Source organism: Chaetura pelagica, unplaced genomic scaffold (assembly GCF_000747805.2).
Source record: "Chaetura pelagica isolate M959 unplaced genomic scaffold, ChaPel_1.0 scaffold20, whole genome shotgun sequence".
In the NCBI taxonomy this organism is placed as follows: domain Eukaryota; kingdom Metazoa; phylum Chordata; class Aves; order Apodiformes; family Apodidae; genus Chaetura; species Chaetura pelagica.
The window spans coordinates 1-9,871 of NW_009951958.1; positions in this window are offsets into that span (position 1 = coordinate 1).

The following is a 9,871-nucleotide window of genomic DNA, read 5'->3' on the forward strand; positions in this document are numbered from 1 at the left end:
AGTTGTCTTTTTCCTCTTCATTTCCTAGATCTTTCCAAAGTATGATTTGTTGGAAGTCTATGCATGCTTTTTATATAAGATATAAATGCTCTTTTCCAGTACTAAGGAAAAAAACCCTGTGATGTGTGGGTTGCTTATACAGCTCACTTCACCAGTTAGCCTTTGGGGTCAAAGTCTGTCCTATTAATTTTTGCTTACTTTAGTACATTTGCTCACATTTAATGCCTCATCTCCTCTCCCTCATGATTTCTGTGGCAAAATTTGCTCATTTTCCAGGATGGTAAAGATTCCACTCAGATTCTGGATAGAAAGAGAGTTTAAAGTGGTATGGTGATTTTGAAGTCGAACTGTTACAGTTGAGTAGTAGAATATTCGGAATGTTCCTGAACTCTGTGTTTCAACAACAAAAACCAACCAACCAACCAACCAAAGTACCAAGTAGAGGTACAAGAATGTTTGGGAGGGCAGAGAAAGTGCATTCCAGTAGATTTCTGTTGAGCTTATAAAAAAGGAAGTTGAGCCTGTATAAACACCTTCCTGTGAAGAAAATATGAAATACTAGAGTTCTTCAATCTTTCTTTAATCTACCAAAGAGACATGCAGGAAGAACCAGTAGCTGGGAGCTAAAGCAAGGCAACTTCAAATTAGAAGTTAAGCACATGCTGTTGCCTTTTTCTCTCTGCTTCACAGAGGTGGTAATTAAACTTTGAAACTGGTTACATTACAGTAGAAAATAGTAGATGTCATATCTCTGGAGGCTTTCAGATACACTCTATCTACTTTCTAAGAGTTATTTTTTGGCTGAAGACAAGTTATGGGGGCTCAATATCAGAGGAAATTGGATGGAGTGTATCTGTGAAACAAAAGATCAGTGTAGATGAACTAATCTCTTCTTCTGGCCTTAAATGTATGAAAATATAGATTACATTACTGGAATGTGTTTGTTTCCTATACTTAATTGGTTTTCTTTCAGGGCTCAAAAAATTTTAGTTACTGCAGCTTGCATCACTAGCCTTTAAGAATTGTTCTTTATTGCTTGCTGAATTGTCACTAGCTATATATCTCTAAATCCATCTGAATGTGTGATTTCCACTTCCTGATTAGCACCAGGAACCCAGTCAAGGATGACAGAACAGCATTCAATTTGCTGATCTCTGCCACAATTACAGCAGTCAAAAGCTGCCTAAGTGCCATCCTACTGCTTAAATCTCTTGAGGAAAGACTGCTATAATGCAGGGATTATTGATGGAAATAAGGTGATTGCCATAAAATTTTAAAAATGAAGACGTCCTGGGGCACATTTAGCATGAAGATGTAATCTAAAGAATGGGCTCTCTTGAGTGTGAATCTGCATGGGTGGATCCCCTACAAAACACTGAAGGTGCCACCAGAGTTGTACTACCTTCGCTCCTAAAGCAAGGTGTTTCCTTAACTCCAAGGACACTGCATATTTTGATATAAATTTTGTGTTTTGTCTCTGAGCAAGTGATAAGTTGCACTGAGGTTTTATCAGGTGTATGACAGCAAGAGCAATAAGGAGAATTGTTGGGGTGGAGTTAAGCCATACTCTAGCCATGTCCAAAATGCTCTTTCAGAGAATTTAGATAAACACTTCTGATAGAGGTGTCAGCCAGGGTTGCATCACTGATTTAACATAAAAATGTGAGCACCTACTCTGCCTTAATCCCCACTCTTCCTTATTATGCCTTGCTGTATTCATTTTCCTCAGCTCTTACTGCCAGAGCGTGAGGGATCTCACTCTTTGAAGCCCTTTTTGTTTTCATTCATTTTGTTTCATTGGATATTTACCTGCTTCCTACTTCCGATTGCCTCTGAAGTCCTCTCTCTCAGAAGATAAATTCATTAAATATTCTTTTTCAGATATTATTAATGCCAGGTCAGGAGGAAAATAAAATAAAGAACTGTGACTTTAGACTGTTCACTGGAAAAAATTGTTAAAGATTTTTAAGAAAATAAAGCTGTCTTCTGAACTATGGTCTTTGCAAACAAATGAAGTATACCAGCATAACACTGCTGCCTAAGCTGTCATGACAGGTGTTGAAAATGGAAGGCTTTGGTTACTCCAAACTTGAACATGGACAGATTGTTGATGACTGGCTTCTCCCAGCTCCTATCTATTCGTAAAGACCTGTTATTGGTGTCCACCCTACCTCCATGGTTCTGACCTAGATTTTGTTACAGAGAGAACAATGGGAAGAGGAGGGATTTCTCACAGAAAGGCCAGCAGTGCTTTTACTTCTCCCAAATAACTTTCTCTTGGAAGGAAGAGTTGTAAAATAAAGTCCTGGCTGACCTTCAAGCCCAACTTGATCCTTTTGGTGGGTTTGACCTGCCAGCTGGTGGGATGCCTGACATTCAGTGCAAGAGTCAAGTGTCCTCATTCCCTCTTGTCTTACATGTTTGATTTCAGGGGTAGATAGTTCATCTAAGAGCATAGTTAATTTTTAAACTTTTCATTAATTTGAATCCTGGCTTGTGCATCTTGTTGTAAATAAAATGCATTAGTTCTTCTTTTCACCACATCCTATTCAATAGGTACTTCTTTGGCAAGAAATTATCTCTGTTAGCATTTCTGTCATGCAGAACAAGTGTTGTGTCAGTGTTGGCAGCTCTTTTTTACTGCAGGTCTCAACTGTGGATTGAATTTTATATAAATTTCATGCTGTAACTTGTCTCCCTAGAAAAATTGCTATCTGTAACATCCCTTTAAGTGAAGGCTCCTTGAAGAATCCCAACTGTGGGACTCAGTAGTGAAGTTAAAAATCAAGAAGCAGTTTTTAGGTGAAATAGCATTTTATCCAAATAATTTTGTCAGTGACTCAAACTGTTTCCTTCTTGAGAAGGAAGGCTGGCTAAGATTTTTTATAATACCAGGTATTTCTGATGTTATACATTCCGAAACATCAGTTCCCAAGTGTGAATCTTAGCTCTAAGTCAGTAAATCATTCTGCTTTTGAAATCTTCTTTGAAATATCCTTCACATGTGAGGAAGGATAATTTTGGAAATCCAATCAGCAGCACATGTGGCGTGCTGGCTGTATTTCTTATACATCCTATTCCTGCAGAAGACATGGGAGAAGCTCAGGGGAATTTTTCGTTGATTTTTTTTTTTTTTTTTTTTTTTTTTTTTTTTTTTTTTTTTTTTTTTTTTTTTTTTTTTTTTTTTTTTTTTTTTTTTTTTTTTTTTTTTTTTTTTTTTTTTTTTTTTTTAGTGCTGTCCATGATTTCACCCCCAGGGGACTAGTGGTACCTCACAACATATACTCTTTAATAGTTTTGTTCCCAGAAACTCCTCTTTAGAACACAGATAAACAAAAAAAACTCATGAAAAAAAGTTCTCATTCAAAGGCCAGTAACCTCTCTTCTTCCTGTAGAGGAAGAAACCTAAAAAAGCTGCAGTTGAAGGTGTGTATCTTAGAAAACTTTGTGATAGGACCATTTTGCAGAGCACCATTGATTGAGCCTTGATCATGTTTACCAGTACAACTTGCAGTGCAGAGTTGTAATCATGCTTCCTGTGAAAGGGAATTAAGTTAATTCATTTTCATATTGTGACCTGCAACATTTTAATTTACCTTATACTATTCTGCTTGTTAATACAGGCTGGACAAAAACCTGATAACTTCAGGTTATGTTAAGTGTCTGATTTGTGATGCAGTCTGCCTCTGCAATGACTACACCGTTCAAATTAATTAATAGCAGATCATTATCTTTAGATGGCTGGCAGATGTTGAGGTTATGGTGTTTGTGAACCCTAAATGCTTTTTTTTTTTTCCTGTGCAGATTACAAGCAGTTGCTATATAAACTGAGGACCCAAGGTCTAGGCCTTCTGGCAGTCAATTGGATTTGTAATTATCTTAGTAATAGTTCTCAATTATTATTCAGTAAAGGTCGTCTTTCCTCTGCTAATGGGTCATGGCACCCTCTGGGGACCCATAGATGGGCCAGTTCTCCTTTTTCTCATGTAAATGACTTACCATCTGTGTGCCATGCAGGTTCATCCAAGGCACTTCTGAAAATACTGTTTATTAATATCAAAATTGCAGGTTCTGACAAGACTGTAGAAGGACTTTTATTATTTTAAATGGTGGGATTTTTTTTCCCTAAAATTCTCCAGACTCTTTATTAAATGTTGTGGGCAGATTAGTGGCAATTTTCTTGAAGTATTGAAATGATTAAAAATCCAAACTTTTTTGTTTTAAAACCAGATCATGTGTATCCTATCTGCTTACCTTTATCATATATCTCCAATTTCATTCACAAATTATTATGTTTGGAACACATATTGGAAATGCTTTTCCTCTGAAATTAGTTTAAGTCTGTAATGTTAATATTCACTCAGATTATTCATCTACATGGCTAAGTTCCCAACGTTTGGAATGTTTAAATATTTCCAAGTCCATTACTTTAAAATAGTATTTCAGGCTTTTAGTAAGGTGTTTTTTTTATGCCAGTCAATATAACTCCTGTATATATTCAATAATATTTTGGTTTTTCATAGGTACAGATGAAATGCAAGCTCCTGACTGTTAAAGGGTAAACTATTCTTTCTTTAAAGAGTAGTGATCACATATTGCAGACTATTTCTCCAGAAAAATACAGACTTCGATTTTAATAGGAGCTGTGCTCCAATATGAGGCTGTTATACTGAATTTTCCTGCTGTGAAAGTCACCATGTATGTCCTTCTCGTTCACTTTTCTCCCAGTCCGATAATTTTGCATTTCTGCACAAGCTCAGACAGGCTCTGAATCAACAAGCTTAGGAGACACACAGGATCGGTGCCCTGCACCCACTGCCAGGTGCAGCAGGAGGCAGGAGGCTCTGAACATCCCCATCTGCAACCCTGCTCTTCACTCCAGCCCTGGCATTACCAAAATGATGGGATCACATGGAGGGATCTTGCCTTGCCTCTCTGTTGTCACCACTGCTGTTATTCTCTGTGATGATGTCACTCTGCCTCTCCTTCCTTTCAGTGCCACTTATAGCAGGCATTTATAGCTCACAAACCCTGATGCCCTCTTTTCTGCTCCATCCTAAAACTGATCTGCCTGCCTTTATTCCTGCCCCATTGTATTTATTTCTGTGATTGCCTGAGGGAGGTTAGACTCCCAGCCAAAATTATTAGGATTGCCCAAAACTTTTTTATTCCCTTCACTACATCATGTTTACATTGCAGGCAGACTAACAATGAATGAATTAAATTAAAAAGTTAACAAAACTGATAAAGTCATCATTTGCTTCTACTCTATTGTAACAGCCATGCTGTTATTGGCACTGTTTCATATAAAATTACCATATAAATTGTGCCATCCAAAGCTGCAACAGAAACAGCAACAGTATTTACAATAAATGGCAAATCCCTGTTAATTATTGATAGCCTAATAAACACGCCATTATAATTCGTTCTTATTATTCATTATTAATAACTCTTATTTAGTATTCATTGTGTAAGGATCAATTAGGATTAAATGTTCTAAAAATGAATGGTCCACGTGAACGTTTCTACTTCCAGAGCCTTTTCCACTGAAGGAATGGCTTTCCATATTAAAATGCTCTGTGCAGTCAACAGGCCAAAACATGACTACGTCTAAAAAGCCAGTCCAGTGACCTTACCCTGGTGTCTGTAAAAAGTTGTTACAAGCTCTATCAGGAGCAGTTAATGGTATTGTTTCTTTGAAGGCCATTACTTGCTCCTAAAGTGGTTGGTTTATGACCTGAATCATGAAGTTATGTAAAATAGTATTTTTTCTACCTATGGATGTCCATAAATTATTCTAACCTGCACTTGAAATGTATTGGTCCTTTAGGACGGGACTCCGGTGAGTATAGAAGGGATATAACATGAGGCACATGCAAGTTATCTAGGTTTCTCTATGGGTTTTTTATACCAAATTAAAAAATCTAGCTAATGCTATTTAAGGTATACTTCACATCAACTTAAAGGAAGTGCTTGAATGTGGGCAGATGAAGTACCTTAAAGTCCACTGACTCAATCAGCTAGATTTCTGTTGACTAGAATAGAAACCCAGAAAACTAGTTCAGATGAAGGCATGTATTTTTTATAAATATGTACAGTTAAATGAGACAATAGAATGGTAGAATAATTTAGGTTCGAAAAGACCATTAGACCATTGAGTCCAACCATTAACCCAGCACTAGCAAGTCAACCACTAAACCATGTCCCATCCTATTGACTTCAAACTTTTCTGGGGAACCAGGCTGAATTTCAGGCAAAAGCCCTTGTGTGGATCTGCAGAGTGACAATCAGGTGTGGTATGAAGCAAGAGATGAACTGAGCTTTTGGTTTTACTCTTCTCGTATGTATGCAACCAGCCTAGTCTTTCTAGACTGTGTTGCTGGAGTTTTGCCATCTGGAGATGATAGTGTCACTGCTGGCTGTGGGAAGAACAAGATTAGAAGTATCCACAGCCAGTACTATAGATGGTATTTTCTTTTTTCCACCAGGTTTTATATTTTCAGACTTCCACTTCAAGCATGACTCAATAGATAATTGTCAGTAAGAAACAGCAAAAGAGGTTTCTTACAATGCAGACTTAATGCCTACCTTGGTTTTTTTCAGCTTTTAAGCTTTTGACCAGAGCTTGGCTCATTTTTTGCTTTGTCACTTGTTTCAGGTTTTTGATGCCCTCCTAACTCCCTGGTATCTCCTGTCAGATGTTACATGCTCCAGTTTCCATCTCTTAAGAAGCACACTACCAGCCAGTGCTCACTAGTGCATGGGAAATGTGCCCCTAAGTGTGCCACAGGCCCTAGAAGTGCCCTGGAGCTTTCACAGTGACTTCAGTTAAACAGGGGGCAGAAGTATGATCACTGCATGCCAAGGTGAGACCTTTCTTCAGATGTGGCTGCATTTCAGACTGCTGGATTGGGGGAGTTTAAAGTATACTGCCTGCATACGGCATTCTTGAGGTATTCAGAGTTTCTTGTCATGGAGTAATTTCTGCATATGTACATTTGGTTTGACAATGGTTCTCTGCTGTCTTTCCCCAGCTGCCCACTTCAGAACTTAAAATATCTGATATGCTCTGTATTTTCCCACAATGTGCCAGTTCTCACCAGCTGTGGTTTTCCAAATACAGTGATGCACTATAAAGGGGCCAACTGACTTATAAAAAGATACAAATTTGTGTGCCAAGGAGAATTTAGCATAATGATTCAACTGCAAATATAAAATAAAATTTCAGAGAAGGAAGAGAAGAAATTTGAACTATATAAAAATTATATAGATATATAAATGTTTTGATATTTTAGAAGCCCAAGGTTCATTTTTTTTCAAATAATGTCTTACCCTGCTGTGTATGTAGCATCCAAGACATATGAAACATTTTTTAACAGGTAAGTAATAATCCATTTAGTTTGTGGATAAAAAGTAGTGCATAAACCATGTAGTTCAATAAATGCCTTGTTTCCAATTCTTCTATGCATTATATTGTGAGATATCTGGAAGATTTCCAGAAGGTCCTTTAGGGGTGATTCCTGACAGCAGAACGATGCTGCCAGAGCAGTCTGAGCAATCCCTGGCCCCCTTGGGCCCAGCAGCCGAGCTGGGGGGGAGCTGGGTTAACACCACCTCGTGCTTCACACTTCCCTGAAGCTCTGCAAGGCAAGTGTCACCACTGCTTCCATTGCCCGGGGGAGGTGTCTGGCATGCTTGGTTGCACAAGTCATGTCTTCCTATGGAGGTGTTGACACATCTTAAATAAGAACAGTATTTGATCTCTCTTTAGCTCTTTACACAGAGTCCTTAGGCAGTTCTCCTGTCTCCTGAGGTAATTAACTATTGATCTTGCCCCTTTTACAGATGATGAAAAAACCCATGTTGTGTTTCAAGAAATGATCACTTTGACACAACCTGTTATTTTTCCTGATCAAGTTAGCAAAATGCACAACGTTTGGAAAATATTTTTTAATCTTTTGTCATGCAAAATTCTAAGTGCACAGCCTCAGAATTTAGTCTTGGCCAGAAACAGTTCTCAGGGCAAAATTTATTTCTGTCATCTAAAACCCTGTGGTAGACTGAGGACATGACTCTAAGTCCTCTGATCACTCACGACGGGTACAAATATGTGTAAATAAACCACTTTACAATTGTCATAAACCCAGCGTCCACAGCTTTCATTTCTCCTCATGAGGAGACTTGAGACTTACTGGATAATAATAGTAACAACAACTTCTTAATGAAATGGTAGTTTACATATTTCAATTGACATAATTTTCTAATTAATGTATCTCTAATTAGGCCTTAGAAAAAGTCTTCCCAGGAAAAAAAAATAGCTCTAGAAATACCACCTATTGTTATTGAAAACAGTCTATGTAACCATTATGCTATTTTAAATTAATTTTCTAAATGTCAGTGGCATAAAGAACACTACCAAGAAGTTGCAATTATTATATGCACTTCTATTTTACAGTCTAACTAAAAAAGAGTATTGTGCAAATAAGCAAATAAGAAATGAAGGATTTTGATCACAGATAAATCAGTTTTACCATGTGTAGTAAATATTACTGAGGCAGCAGCATGCCTACTTTTCAGAAGCCAGATAATGAACAAAACACAGTGAGAAATATAATGAATAATAATTTGTTGTGAATGCAAAACATGCAATATAGTGAGTCCTTTTTATGTTTTTTAAGTAAAGAAATATACATATTTTGATTGCTTTCTTCGAACCTCAAAACATGGAAATACAGCACCAATGAGATGTGAAAGCTACATCAAATGCTTACTGGAAAGTGTCTTTGTTGCTGGGGCAACTGCAAGAGCTTTCACTATTTTTTCAATGGACTAACATGGGCAGTGTTTCCCACCTAGTGCAGGAAACGGTGGCTGTTTGCATCAACATATATTTAGGGCTTAAAAAAGCCAACTTGGAAGTTAGTCCAACTGTTAGTGTTGATGGGGGAGCTGATGTATCAGGAAAGTAGGTGCCTCTTTGTCAGCTTGCATGTTTCAAATCTGCCATTGACATTAGTGAGACAAGAGTTAACATTTTACTCCTGTTAAGGCTACGATATAAAACTCTGGTGCAGTGTAGTCCTTTTCCATCCTCTACATTTTCTTATGTGTATGGTATTATTATCATTTTTTTAAATAATAACTCTTGCATCTAAGTATTATACGAAGGCAACCTGGGAGATTTTATTTTTGCAAAAATCCATTTCATCCTTTTGTAATAAAACTGTGAACTGAACGTAGGGTGGCACAAGGCTAATACCAAACTGTCTGATATTTAGAAGATAAAAGATGAAGAGTATAATATAATCTTGTAAATAAATGAAGACTGGTGGATGAAGGCAACTAAACTAGTTAAGCCCAATACACAATTATTTAGCAATTTAATGACTAGCAATTTAATAAATATTTACTTCTTTGTCAGATGAAGCAATAAGTTAAATTAGGCTTCATAGCATGGGAATGCTAGAAAGGGTTTTCTTTAACTTCACTTTTCTATTTCAGTTTTTCATATAAGCAGATTTTGATAACCTAGGAAAGCAGAACTGTGCAATTTGTAAGTGACTGGGGAAAATCACAGCACCAAGGAAGTTATAATTTAACATTTTACCATAGAGATAAGTTCAATAACCAGGTCAGCTTTCCTAGGAGAAAAGAAAGCAAATAAACCCAGCCTCCCACCTGAACTTAATTTGATGCAGATGAATGAAACATCAGTAGGCTTTTAGACATAAGTGAATAAAAAACCAAATAAAAGACAGGGCTTTTTTTTGGGGGGGGGAGAGATGTATTTTTTTTTTTATTTTATACGTCTAGGATTTGAAGCCTGCCTGAAAAAGTGGAACTCAAATATAGGTCTTTGTTTTTTAAAAAA